Source organism: Mustelus asterias, chromosome 28 (assembly GCF_964213995.1).
Source record: "Mustelus asterias chromosome 28, sMusAst1.hap1.1, whole genome shotgun sequence".
NCBI classification, from domain to species: Eukaryota; Metazoa; Chordata; class Chondrichthyes; order Carcharhiniformes; family Triakidae; genus Mustelus; species Mustelus asterias.
The window spans coordinates 10,929,249-10,942,409 of record NC_135828.1 but is presented as its reverse complement, the minus strand read 5'-3'; the positions used below and the strand labels follow the sequence as shown (position 1 = coordinate 10,942,409).

At 44.0% G+C, this 13,161-nt stretch overlaps 1 long non-coding RNA gene across 1 annotated transcript in view; it reads right to left on the bottom strand.

The window, feature by feature from the left end:
* Window positions 1-13,161, bottom strand: part of LOC144480244 (uncharacterized) — a 67,289-nt gene that overhangs the window by 11,143 nt on the left and 42,985 nt on the right. The gene's annotated exons all lie outside the window — the stretch shown is intronic.

Below are 13,161 nucleotides of genomic sequence, written 5' to 3'. Positions count from 1 at the left end.
AACGAGGGAGAATCCAACCATCGCCCCATGACATTCAATGATTTTACCATCACTGAAGTCCCCGCTATCAGTATCCTGGGTGTTACCATTGACCAGACGCTAAACTAGGTCAGTCATAATGGGGCTACAAGAGCAGGTCTGAGGTGGGAATCCTGCAGCGAGTAACTCATCTCCTGACTCCTGTAAGCCTGTCCACCATCTACAAAACACAGGAGTGGGATGGGATATTCTCCACTTGCCTGGATGAGTACAGCTCCAACAACACTCAAGAGCTTAATACCATCCAGGACAAAGCAGCCCATTTGATTGGCATCTTAAACATTCACTCTCTCCACCATCAGCGTACGGGCCAGGATTGTGCAGCCCTGCCACAGTGGTTTCCCCTCAGGTGATGCAGTGAGCCATTCAATTCTCCAGTCATTGAATCATAGGTGTATACAGCACAGAAAAAGGCCCTTTGTGTCTGCACCGGTCAAAGACAAACCACCAAACTATTCTAATTCCATTTTCCAACACTTGGCCTACAGTCTTGTATGCCATGGCATTGCAAGTGCATATCTAAATACTTCTTAAATGTGGTGAGGGTCTCTGCCTCCACCACCCTTTCAGGCAGTGAATTCTGGACTCCCATCACCCTTTGGGTGAAAACGGTTTTCCTCATATCCCCTCTAAACCTCCAGTCCCCTACCTTAAATCTATTCCCCCTAATCATTGATCCCTCTACCAAGGGGAAAAGTTTCTTCCTGTTTTATACATCTAAATCATGTCCCGTTCCCACCCCCCCACCCCGGTCCCCGTCCCCGTCCCCATCCCCGTCCCCGTCCCCGTCCCCATCCCCCCAGTCTCCTCTGTTCCAAGGAAAACATCCCCAGTCTATCTATTCTCTCTTCATAATTAAAACTCTCCAGCCCAGGCAATATCCTGGTAAATTTCCTTTGCATTCTTGCCAAAGAACAAAGAACAAAGAAAATTACAGCACAGGAACAGGCCCTTCAGCCCTCCAAGCCTGCACCGACCATGCTGCCCGACTTAACTAAAACTCCCTACCCTTCCAGGACCATATCCCTCAATTCCCATCCTATTCATGTGTTTGTCTAGTCGCCCCTTAAAAGTCACTACTGTATCCGCTTCCACTACCGCCCCCGGCAACGAGTTCCAGGCACCCACTACCCTCTGTGTAAAAAATCTGCCGCGTACATCTCCTTTAAACCTTGCCCCTCGCACCTTAAACCTTTGCCCCCTAGTAATTGACTCTTCCATCTTGGGAAAAAGCTTCCGACTTTCCACTCTGTCCATGCCTTTCATAATCTTGTAGACTTCTATCAGGTCTCCCCTCAACCTCCGTCATTCCAGTGAGAACAAACCAAGTTTCTCCTCATAGCTAATGCCCTCCATACCAGGCAACATCCTGGTAAATCTTTTCTGTACACTCTCCAAAGCCTCCACATCCTTCTGGTAGTATGGCGACCAGAGTTGAACACTATATTCCAAGTGCGGCCTAACTAAGGTTCTATAAAGCTGCAACATGACTTGCCAATTTTTAAACTCAATGCCCCGGCCGATGAAGGCAAGCATGCGGTATGCCTTCTTGACTACCTTCTCCACCTACATTGCCACTTTCAGTGACCTGTGTACCTGTACACCCAGATCCCTTTGCCTATCAATACTCTTAAGGGTTCTGCCATTTACTGTATATTTCCTATCTGTATTAGACCTTCCAAAATGCATTACCTCACATTTGTCCGGATTAAATTCCATCTGCCATCTCTCCGCCCAAGTCTCCAACTGATCTATATCCTGTTGAATCCTCTGATGGTCCTCATCGCTATCCGCAAATCCACCAACCTTTGTGTCGTCCGCAAACTTACTAATCAAACCGGTTACATTTTCCTCCAAATCATTTATATATATTACAAACAGCAAAGGTTCCAGCACTGATCCCTGAGGAACGCCACTTGTCACAGCCCTCCATTCAGAAACGCACCCTTCCACTGCTACCCTCTGTCTTCTTTGACCGAGCCAGTTTTGTATGCACCTTGCTAGCTCACCTCTGATCCCATGCGACTTCACCTTCTGCACCAGCCTGCCATGAGGGACCTTGTCAAAGGCCTTACTGAAGTCCATGTAGACAACATCCACTGCCCTACCCTCATCAATCATCTTCGTCACTTTCTCGAAAAATTCGATCAAGTTTGTGAGACACGACCTCCCCTTCACAAAACCATGTTGCCTCTCACTAATACATCTACTTATTTCCAAGTGGGAATAAATCCTGTCTCGAAGAATCCTCTCCAATAATTTCCCTTCCACTGATGTAAGGCTCACCAGCCTGTAATTACCTGGATTATTCTTGCTACCCTTCTTAAACAAAGGAACAACATTGGCTATTCTCCAATCCTCTGGGACCTCCCCTGTAGCCAGTGAGGATACAAAGATTTCTCTCAAGGCCCCAGCAATTTCCTCCCTTGCCTCTCTCAGCACTATCCAGTGCTATCTCCAGTGCTATCAAATCTCCCCTATAATGTGGATCCCAAAACTGCACACAATACTCTATAACTGTGGTCTAACCAATGTTTTATAATAGTTCCAGCATAACTCCCTTGCCTTTAAACTCTATGCCTCGGCTAATAAAGGCAAGTATACCATATGCCATCTTAACCACTTTATCCACCTGTCCTGCTGCCTTAAGGGACCAGTGTACATGCACACCAATGTCCCTCTAATCCTTGGTGCTTCCAATGTCCTGTCATTCATCATGTATTCCCTTACCTTGTTTGTCCTGCCAAAGTGCATCACCTCACACTTATCCAGAATGAATTTCATTTGTCACTGATCAGCCCATCTGACCAGCCTGTCTTTATCCTCCTGTGACCTAAGGCTACTTTCCTCACTATTTACCATTCTATCAATTTTTGGATCATCCACGAATTTACAAATCAACTCTCCTACATTCAAGTCTAAATCATTTATATCAATCATGAACAGCAAGGGCTCCAATACTGATCTCTGAGGGACCCTACTGGACACAATCTTCCAGTCAGAAAAACACCCCTCGACCACCGTCCTCTGCTTCCTGCCACTCAGCCAATTCTGGATCCAATTTGCCAGATTTCCTTGGATGCCATGGGCCCTTAACTTTGCTACCAGTCCCCCACGTGGGACCTTGTCAAAAGCCTTGCTGAAGTCCAAGAAGGCTACATCAAATGCATTGCCCTCATCTACACACCTAGTCACCTCTTCGAAAAATTCAATCAAATTGGCCAGACATGACCTTCCCTTAACAAAACCATGCTGACTGTTCTTGATTAATCCCTGCCTCTCCAAATGCAGATTAATCCTGTCTCTCAAAATTGCTTCCAATGATTTCCCCATCACTGAAGTTAGACTAACCGGCTTGTAGTTTCCTGGTTTATCCTTTCCTCCCTTCTTGGATAATGGTACCACATTGGCTATCCTCCAGTCCTCCAGCAGATCTCCTGTGGCCCAAGAGGAATTGAAAATTATTGCCAGCACCCCGGCTATTTCCACTCTTGCCTCACTCAACAGCCTGGTATACATGCCAGGCCACTCAGAACCTCCTCTCTGTCTATGCTGATTCATTTAATTGTGTCACAGTCCTTCTCCCTAATTTCTATACCCACATTATCTCTCCCACTAGTGGACACTGATACAAAGTATTAATTTAGAACCCTACATCCTCCGGCTCCACACAGAAATTACCACTGTGGTCCTTAATGAGCCCTACTCTTTCCCTAGTTATCCATTTAACCTTAAAGTACTTCTAAAAGAACTTAGGATTTTCCTTTATTCCACCTGCCAGTTTCCTTTCATGACCCCTTTTTGCTCTCCTAATTTCCTTTTTAAGTTCCTTCTCGCATATCCAAACTCCTCTAGGGCTTCTGCTGTTTAGAGCCATAAGCCTCCCTTTTTTTCTTTATCTAATGCTGTACATGCCTCGATATCCAGGATTCATTGAATTTGTTGGTCCCACCCTCTTTCTTTATTGTAACATGTTGGCCCTGTACTCCCCCTATTTCCTTTTTGAATGTATCCCATTGTTCTGTCACAGACTTATCCAAAAGTCACGTGCGCACACACGCACACACACAATAAAAACAGAAAATGCTGGAAAATCTCAGCAGGTCTGACAGCATCTGTGGAGAGAACCAACGTTTCAAATGTTGCCTCTATTCTCTCCACAGATGCTGTCAGATCTGCTGAGGTTTTCCACCATTTTCTGTTTTTGTTTCAGATTCCAGTGTCCACAGTATTTTGCTTTTATCTTAGTGTCTGCTCCTAGTCCACTCTGGCCAAATCAAATCTGATCTTAATAAAATCAGCCTTCTCCCAGTTTAGAACTTTGATCTCTGGCTCATCCTTGTCCTTTTCCCTGACAGTCTTGAATTTAATGGAGCTATGATCGCTGTCTGCAAAATGCTCCCCCACTGATATTTCGACCACTTGACCAGCTTTGTTACCTATAATTAAGTCCAGAACCACTCCCTCTCTTGTAAAAGCTTCTACGTACTGGCTTAAAAAGTTCTCCTGGACACATTTTAAGAATTCCGCTCTAAACCTTTAAACCTAAGACTACCCCAGTAAACGTTGGGAAGTTGAAATCCCCCATTATCACTACCCTATTACTTTTACTCTGCTCTGCAATGTACATGATGTGGAGGTGCCGGCGTTGGACTGGGGTCTCACCTGAAGAAGGGGCTTAGAGCTTCGAAAGCTTGTGTGGCTTTTGCTACCAAATAAACCTGTTGGACTTTAACCTGGTGTTGTTAAACTTCTTACTCTGCAATGTACATACATATCTGCTCTTCTATTGCCCTCAGACTGTTAGGGGGCCTAAAGACACTCCCAACAATGTGATTGCTCCTTTTTGGTTTTTAAGTTCGACCCATATGGCTTCATTTGAAGAGCCTTCTAAGATGTCATTCCTCCTTACTGCTGTAAATGATTTCCTGATCAAACCTGTGACATCCCCTCTTATCATGGAATCATAGAATCCCTTCAGTGCAAAAGACCATTCTGCCAATCGAGCCTGCACCTACCACAATCCCACCTCCTTCCCTGTCTCGTCTGTAGATCCTATTTCCTGGAATATTGAGCTGCTAATCCTGCCCTCACTCAACCAGGTCTCAGAGACAACAATGACATCATTCTCCCATGTTTTAATTTCTGCCCTCAACTCATCTGCCTTGTTCGTCAGACTTCTTGCATTAGGAGGTCACATGATGCAAGCAAGGGGATAACTGTTTTTCCGTGAGTGCTGGCCCTACTCATCCTGTAGTTTGTTTATTTTATCATGCTAATGCAGTCCATAATAACCTAATCCTGGAGTGAGAACTCCATATTAAAGAATCATAGAAGGAGGCCATTCGGCCCTTCGAGCCTGCACTGACAACAATCCCACTCAGGCCTTATCCCTTGTATTTACCCCATCACTCCCCCTGACACTAAGGGGCAATTTAGCATGGCCAATCCACCTAACCTGCACATCTTTGGCGTGTGGGAGGAAACCGGAGTATCCTGAGGAAACCCGCGTAGACATAGGGAGAATGTGCAATCTCCACACACAGTCACCTGAGACCGGAATTGAACCTGGGTCCCTGGCGCTGTGAGGCAGCAGTGCTAATCACTGTGCCACCGTGCTGCCCCTATTAGACATAATGGGGCTTTGCTTGACGATGGTGTGAAGGTCTCTTTCTTCCAGGACTTCTCAGCGGTATACAATAGAGGCGTAAGGGTTTTGATTAAGTTAAAAAACGGTTGAAATCTATTGGAGTACAATGTGCCCTGCTGTATCCTGCTATACTGAGGGTGACTTTCGACAACTCCATAAAGACGGTCAAAAATCCGGCTAAGGCTATGGCCTTTGTGAACTTCATGGAAGGCAATAATTTGGAGTCATAATCTGCAGTTCATTGCAAATCTTGGGTCATGTCCCTTGTCTTTACATTTCCTTCCTGGTTCAGTGTTGTTCTTTATCATGCTGGCTAGGGAGATCTATTATCTGAACACTACACTGAGAGTAAAATTTTCCCGACCCGCCCACCATGTAAATTGTAGTGGGCAGGACACGGACCACGCAAAGATCCATTGACCTCGGGCGGGATTTTCCAGTCTTGGAGCGAGCATGGTTGGAAAATCCAACACTGAGTGTTTTGTTATCCTTGAGATATCCAGGGACTTCCATTTGTCTTTAACTGAAAACACCCCTCAATGTGCTCCTTTTCTTCAATGAGTGCACTGTAGGTTATAAATCCATGCTGATTTGTCTGATTATCCCACTACTTTTCAAATGCTGAGTTATGAAATCCTTGACAGTGGACTCCAGCAACTTCCCTAATACTGATGTTAGGCTCACTGGTCTATAGTTCTGTTTTCTCTCTACCTCCCTTTTTGAATAGCAGGCTTAAATTAGATATCCTCCAATCTGTAGGAACCAGTCCAGAGTCCAAACAATTTTGGAAAATGATCACCAATGGATCTACTATTTCCAGAGCCACTTCCTTAAATATTCTGGGATGAAGATTATCAGGCACCGGAGATTTATCCACCTCCAATCCCATCAATTTCCCAAAACCATTTTTCTACTAATACTGATTTCCTTCAGCTCCTCACTAAAACTTGTTTCTTTCAGAACTTCTGGTAGATTATTCACATCTTCCTTTGTAAAGACAGAAGCAAAGTACAAATTTAGTTCTTCGGCCATTTCTTTGTTCCCTGTTATGAATTCTCCCATTTCTGACAGTAGTAGGAGGTGGTAGAATGCAGAGGGGGCATTTGGTACTCATCCTTACTGTGGTATGTATTGCCTCCTCTTTTTCGAGGGAAATGGCTTCTTGGTGTAAAGATGGAAAGTTTATAGGTAGAGCCCTGCGAGTCCTACAGTGCTGAACAATACTCTTTAGAACTAACGGTTTTGTGTATTTTTTGTATTTTTGTTATTTTGGGGTTAAATAATCGCTTACTGGCTCCTTCAAAGATACAGACAGGTCATGTGTCCTAGAAAAGGCATTATATTGTGTTAATGATGCCTCTGGAGTAGCTGGAGACGGGGACGGTATGTGTTGGCGCATGCCTGAGTGGGGCGTGAAAATCTCTGGTTGGCTAGCCTTTCCTTTATTTATGTCAATATCCTATATTCTGAATAAGCAATGGCAGTAGCTATTTTAAAAATTTACTCCTGGAATTTGCAGGGATTACATCATCCTATTAAAAGAAGAAAGACTTTGTCCTTCCTTAAAAAGGATAAAGTTCACATAGCTTTGTTACAGGCATTTCATTTAGATGATAAGGAGCATTTCAAATTGAAATGAAACTGGGTGGGGCAGATGTTTCTTGGCTCTTTCTCAACCAGCAGTTGAAGGATTGTGGTGTTAGTCAATAAAAATGTGCCACTTAATTTGGAGAACTGTGTGAAAGATAAGGGAGAAGGTATTTGATTGTCAAGGGGTTGTTGTATGGGAAAATTATTCCCCTGGTTTTGTTACTAAAATCCTCATGGACTTTGCTGAATCGTCTTCTATTAATTCCTTTATTGGTGGGGACTTTAACTGTCATCTTAATCCTCTGGTGGATAAACTCACTATAACGAGGAATCCCCCACTCAGCAGGCAAAGATTTTGGCATCGGTTTGTGAAGAGGTAGGGTACTTGGGTGTGTGGAGAACACTGCATCCTAGGGCTAAGGAGCTCACTTTCTTCTCAGCCCCTCATCAATGTCATACTAGAACTGACTATTTTTTCATGCCAAAAACAATCTTACATTCAGTGGCTTCCTGTTCTATATGTACCTTTAACCACCTGTCTTCTTGGAGTTCTTATTAAAGGGGGGTCCATTCTCAGTCTAGATCCTGGAGATTTGATGTGTCTCTACTTAGGGACCACAACTTTATCTTGTATTTTAAAGCTGAATTTGATCTTGTATACTCAGTCAATACTTCTCTGAAGTAAGCCCCTTGATCCTGTGGGAAACTTGTATGGTAAGAATCCTAATAACTCAGTGTTGAAAGAAATTAACGCAATCCGTATGGCATCGGACTCTTCGTTGACTCAGCGTGCTGAGAGGAGTTTAAAATTTGCCGAATAGAAACTGTGGGGAGAATTCACTGCCCTCGTCAGACAGCCGGTGGGAATCCAAATGCCCCACTGAATGAGGCGTCAGCCAAAAATCGGGATTCCCACTGGGTGTGAGAGCTGTCAGGATTCACCCAGCCTGCCCCGCCAGCTCTGATTAGGTTTCCTCAGGGCCCAATGTGCCAGGCCAGTATGTCACTGCCAGGGAGTAGTGTACTGTTGGCATTGCTAAGGCATGTGGCCTGAATGGGGTCTGAAAAGGAAGGGGCGGTTGAGTGGAGTTCTGAGGGAGGAGGGGGTCTGAGTGAGTGTCTCAGGCAGGATGGGGGCTGATTGTGGATTGGAGGGGGGCTTTGGGTGCTGAGGGGGGAGGAGAATGAGTGGAGGGTCTGAGGGGGGGAGGGAGGCTGAGGGGGGGATTGGGTCGAGTCACCCTCTTGCCTGTGTGGTTGGGGGGGTGACCCATTATTTGTGTGGTGGTGAGGGGGCGGAGGATGCCCCTCTTTGATGAGTGGTTGTGGTGCTCCCCTATTCAACAGGAAGATCACCATTTCATTTTTTTGGGAGAGGAAGTCTGTCTCTGAGCGCAGAGATCGGGGCATTTGTCGTTCTCTTTCCGATCTCTGAACAGCTGGGCTAGCTGGTGGGTTTCTCGAGATTTGCAACTTTCAGAAAGGTGAATCCCACTTGAAAAAAGTTGCTAACGCAGCATTAAACACTTTGATTTTCCTGTTGACGTGGGCACTTATTCCTGATTCGGGTGAAACGTGGCTAAATGAATTTGGAAATGAACCAACTAGATACCTAGCCTGGATTAATAGTCTCGTGATAATACCACTAATCGCCTCCCTGAATATCATTGCTGAATATCATTCCGGCTTTTCAAAAGTGGCCGATTGATGGATTAGTGATCTCTTTAGACCCAGAGAAGGTTTTTGATCAGGTGGAATGAAATGATTTATTCCATATGTTGTTGAATTTTGAGTTGGGAGGGGAGTCTGTGACATGGATGTGACAGTGGACTCTACAAGAATCCACTGGCAGCAGTCCTTACTAATGGTTATAGACCTGATCATTTTAGTCTTCAGAGAGGGACTAGGCAGAGCTGCCTTTTAGCCCCGTTGTTGTTTGCTATAGCTATTGAGCCCCTAATGGCGGCAATTAGACATGACCATTTGGTATTTGGGCTACTTAGTGGAGGGAAGCAACATAAAATCACACTATACACGGATGATGTGTTGCCATTTGTATCTAAGCCAGGCGTATCTGTTCCCACCATTATCAATATCGTGGGTAGATTCAGCCTCTTCCCGGGCTACAAAATCAATTTTATGAAATCTGAGGTCATGCCTATGGGAAGGTTCAGAGGGAGATACCCCTCGTCCTGTCAGAATATAACCAGTGACAACTTTGTACTGGATGTAATGTGACCAACAGGAACAAGATGTAAGGGTCAGCTGACCCAGTAAACTATGGAACCAATCACAGAGTGCTGTAATAGTCAGCTGACCAGCTGATTCACTATAAATAGGGAACTATGTAGAATTGTGTAGAGCTTGGAGTGGTCCAAGGCAAGGCCCCAAGTTTGGAGTAATGATGTTTCTTTATTAAACCCTTTCTTTGATTTATAACTTGGAGTTAGTTTGTTGTATTTTCATTAGCTGCGTTTTGAAGAGTTCCTTCTGAAGAAACATTTGCTCCACCTCATTTGTTTTCTCTTTAGATGGTCCCCCTCAGGGTTCACTTATGTGGGTTGCTTTGTTAGCCCTTCTTCCAGGTTCTTGTAGACCTTTGCATCTTTGGTCTTTGTTACTGATATCATGGCAGGGTAGGATAGCATTGATTGAAATGAATGTGTTGCCTAGGATGCTATATTCTTTACAAATGCTGCCTATCTTGCTTTCTGCTAAGGCCCTAAAGGAGATAATGGGGTGCTTATCTCATATGGAACCAAAAAGACCTCTCTTAAAATTAGCTAAGCTGCAACTTCCCAGCTCAAAGCGTGGGCTGGGGATGCCGAATATTAAATTGTATCACTTAGTCTCTCCTCTTAGATTTATGCATGAGTAAGAGATTTATACATGAGTGAGTTAAAGGGGCCCTTTCTAAAATCTGCCTTGATATTGAAACCAGCTAGTCTTTGCTAGTCTTGTTCTTTCTCAGAGACTCCAAGGCTGTGTCGAACAAGTGTGAAAATCCTATAATTATTAATACAGTGAGAGCACGGAGGATGGTCCATGAGCTGGATGGTAGATTCAATTTAACTTCTGCACTCTCTCCAATTCAGGGGAATCTGGATTTTCCGCCAGGTCTTATGGACCATGGTTTTGATATCTGGAGGGATAGAGACCATTGTTAGTTGGGTGATGTGTTTGATGGTGCTTCCTTGTTATCTTTTGAGCAACTATGTCAACAATGTGATATCCAAAGATACGCCTTTTATAGATATCTCCAACTCAGTGACTTTATCCTTAACAAAACATCTCTGCTTCTTGATGCTAGTGTTTCCCCGGTAGATTCTCATACCTGCGGAACCTAAGCAACTAATTAGTAAATTTTATGATGTAATATGTTCCAGATCCTGTGAGAATATATTATAAACTCTGCGGTCTTAGGAAAAAGACTTGGCAGTGGATATTGACGAATAGATTTGGGGCAATATATGGGAATAATCCAATAAACTTTGGTCTGTAATAGAACAGAGACTCAGCTAAAATATTACACCATCTGCAAATTACTCCAAGAATAACTCTCAGATTTGACCCTACCATAACCTTGCTGTGTTAAAAGTGCAAGGTAGTCACGGGAGACTACCTGCATTGTTTCTGGTCCGGTATCAAAATTAAATCCTACTGGTCTGACATACTTAAAGAGCTTGAGAAGATTTGTGATATGGCCTTAGAATTTGATCCTTTGTTCTTAATTCTGGGCTTCCAGATAGAAAGATGATTGACGCCAAGGGCTGTATAATATCTTAACATTTGCAGCACGGAAAAGCATTCTTTGCTCTTGGATTAATGACAAGTCTCCTTCTGTTTTGAATTGGCATAAAATTATCATGGAATGTATTCCAATGGAATTCCTAATCTGCACACTCCAAACAAAATTGGATACATTTCGAAAAGTATGGGGCCCCTTTCTCAAATACATCGGTTCTGCAATGTTTGACTTGCACCTACAAGGTTTTCCATAAGTTACAAAGCGTTGCCTCTGTTATCCTGTAGTCAAGAGTGTGCACCATTATGGCATATTTTCATGGCTTTATCCTCTCCTCCCCCTGTGAAATGTCATTTCAAATCTGTTTGAGTGGAAGTGCTGATAATAATGTGGTATTTTAACCAACTATCTTTTTCTGTACTTATATGTGGAGAAATTATTATTCTGTACTGTACCAGTTTTGAGGGTATGTTGCATTATTTGTAAAGATGGAAGAAACTCTGATAAAAAATATATTTTTGTTTTATTTATTTGTGTTAAAAGTGGGCTTACATTAACACTGCAATGAAAATCGCCTAGTCGCCACATTCCGGCGCCTGTTCCATCAGACCATAAGACATAGGAGCAGAATTAGGCCACTTGGCCCATCAAGTCTGCTCCACCATTCATTCATGGCTGATATCTTTCTCATCCCCATTCTCCTGCCTTTTCCCCTTAACCTCTGATCCCCTTATTAATCAAAAACCTATCTATCTCTGCCTTAAAGACACTCAATGACCTGATCTCCACAGCCTTCTGCGGCAAAGAATTCCACAGATTCACCACTCTCTCGCTGAAGAAATTCCTCCTGATCTCTGTTTTAAAGTATTGTCCCTTTAGCCTGAGGTTGTGCCATCTGGTTCTAGTTTTTCCTACTCGTGGAAACATCCTCTCCATGTCCACTCTATCCAGGCCGCGCAGTATCCTGTAAGTTTCAATAAGATCCCCCCTCATCCTTCTAAACTCCAACGAGTAGAGACCCAGAGTCCTCAACTGTTCCTCATACGACAAGCTTTTCATTCCAGGGATTGTTCTTGTGAACCTCCTCGGGACCCTTTCCAAGCCAGCACATCCTTCCTTAGATATGGGGCCCAAAACTGCTCACAATATTCCAAATGGGGTCTGACCAGAGCCTTACACAGCCTCAGGAGTACATCCCTGCTCTTGTATTCTAGCCCTCTCGACATGAATGCTAACATTGCATTTGCCTTCCTAACTGCCGGCTGAACCTGCACGTTAACCTTAAGAGAATCTTGAACAATGACTCCCAAGTCCCTTTGTGTTTCTGGTTTCCTAAGCATTTTCCCATTTAGAAAATAGTCTATGCCTCCATTCCTCCTTCCAAAGTGCATAACCTCACACTTTTCCACATTGTATTCCATCTGCCACTTCTTTGCCCACTCTCCTAACCTGTCCAAGTCCTTCTGCAACCCCCCTGATTCCTCAGTACTACCAGTCCCTCTACATATCTTTCGGGTACACTGAGGGAGAATTTAGCATGGCTAATGCCCTTAACCAGCACATCTTTCGGACTGTGGGAGGAAACCGGAGCACCCAGGTGGGAGGGGCCAAAAAACCTGCTGAAAGTGGCATCGGTGTTTCCTATCTACAAAATGCACTGCAGCAATTCACCAAGGATCCTTCATCAGGACCATCAAATCTGCAATCTGTACTACCTAGAACAGTGATGGGCAACCAGTGGCCCAAAGACCACTTGCAGTCCATCGGGGTTGAGTGTGGTCCACGAGACAGTTTGTTGACTATTGTTCACATGCACGGTTGCCATGTTCTGCTGATTTCCACCCGCGTACCTTTTTTCTTACCGGTGTGATTGAAATTATACGCCCGTAAAGCATGGGCGAGTGAAATGTGGTGCATGTTGATTGTTCACAACATTGACTGCGAGAGACCCATGTGCTCCCTCTACTTGAAAAATGTAAGTATTTCTTTAGTTTTTATCATTTGAAGTTGACATTAACATATAAGTGATTAAGCATTTCTGAAGCTCGTTATGAAATATTCTCCATGTATTAAGTGTATTGAACCTTATTCAGGGGGTCATGGTTAGCAAACAAGCATGATTTTAATCTTGCAACCC